A 1,274-nucleotide genomic window follows, 5' to 3' on the forward strand; every position below is an offset into this window, starting at 1 on the left:
TGTATTTTTAGTAGAGACAGGGTTTCACCTTGTTAACCAGGATAGTCTCGATCTCCTGACCTCGTGATCTGCCTGTCTCAGCCTCCCAAAGTGCTGGGATTACAGGCGTAAACCACCTCACCTGGCCTGTTTGTTTTTGAGATGGAGTCTCGCTCTGTCACTCAGGCTGGAGTGCAGTGGTACAATCTTGGCTCACTGCAACTTCTGCCTCCCATATTCTCCAGCCTCAGCCTCCTGCGTAGTGGGGATTACAGGCATGCACCACCACACCTGGCTTATTTTTGTATTTTTAGTAGACATAGGGTTTCACCATGTTGGTCAGGCTGGAGTCAAACTCCTGACCTCAGGTGATCTGCCCACCTCGGCCTCCCAAAGTGCTGGGGATTACAGGCCTGAGCCACCACGCTGAGCCTAAAAACAACTTATTTCGGCCGGGCGCGGTGGCTCACGCCTGTAATCCCAGCACTTTGGGAGGCCGAGGTGGGCAGGTTACTTGAGGTCAGGAGTTCCAGACCAGCCTGGCCAACATGGTGAAACCCCATCTGTACTAAAAATACAAAAATTAGCCTGGCATGGTGGTACACACCTGTAGTCCCAGCTACTCAGGAGGCTGAGGCAGGAGAATCGCTTGAACCCGGGAGGCGGAGGTTGCAGTGAGCCGAGATGGTACCATTGCACTCCAGCCTGGGCAACAGAGTGAGACTGTCCCACACACACACAAAAAAAAAGATGAAGAAAAAGTCAGCCATGCAAGTAGCTGGAAGCAAGATCAGCTACATAATTTGTGGGGCCTAGTGCAAAAGGGCACCTTATTCAAAAATTATTAAAAAGTTAAAGATAGTGGCCGGATGTGGTGGTGCATGCCTGTAGATCCAGTTACTTGGGAGGCTAAGGCAGGAGGATTGCTTGAGCCCAGGAGTTTGAGGATGCAGGGAGTTGTTATTGCACCACAGCATTCCTGGCTGGGCAATAGAGTAAGACCGTGTCTCTGAAAATAAAAGGTCTTTTTTGTTTGTTTGTTTTTGAGATGGAGTCTTGCTCTGTCGCCCAGGCTGGAGTGCAGTGGCTCAATCTCAGCTCATTGCAAGCTCCGCCTCCTGGGTCCACACCATTCTCCTGCTTCAGCCTCCTGAGTAGCTGGGATTACAGGCGCCCGCCACCACGCCTGGCTAATTTTTTTGTATTTTTAGTAGAGACAGGGTTTCACCTTGTTAACCAGGATAGTCTCGATCTCCTGACCTCGTGATCTGCCTGTCTCAGCCTCCCAAAGTGCT

The 1,274-nt window shown here is 50.9% G+C and overlaps 1 protein-coding gene across 10 annotated transcripts in view; it reads left to right on the top strand.

The window, feature by feature from the left end:
* HEXIM2 (hexamethylene bis-acetamide inducible 2) overlaps positions 1 to 1,274 on the top strand; it is a 10,649-nt gene that overhangs the window by 7,148 nt on the left and 2,227 nt on the right. The window lies entirely within an intron of this gene.

The sequence above is a fragment of the Mandrillus leucophaeus genome, unplaced genomic scaffold (assembly GCF_000951045.1).
Source record: "Mandrillus leucophaeus isolate KB7577 unplaced genomic scaffold, Mleu.le_1.0 Scaffold290, whole genome shotgun sequence".
NCBI lineage: Eukaryota > Metazoa > Chordata > Mammalia > Primates > Cercopithecidae > Mandrillus > Mandrillus leucophaeus.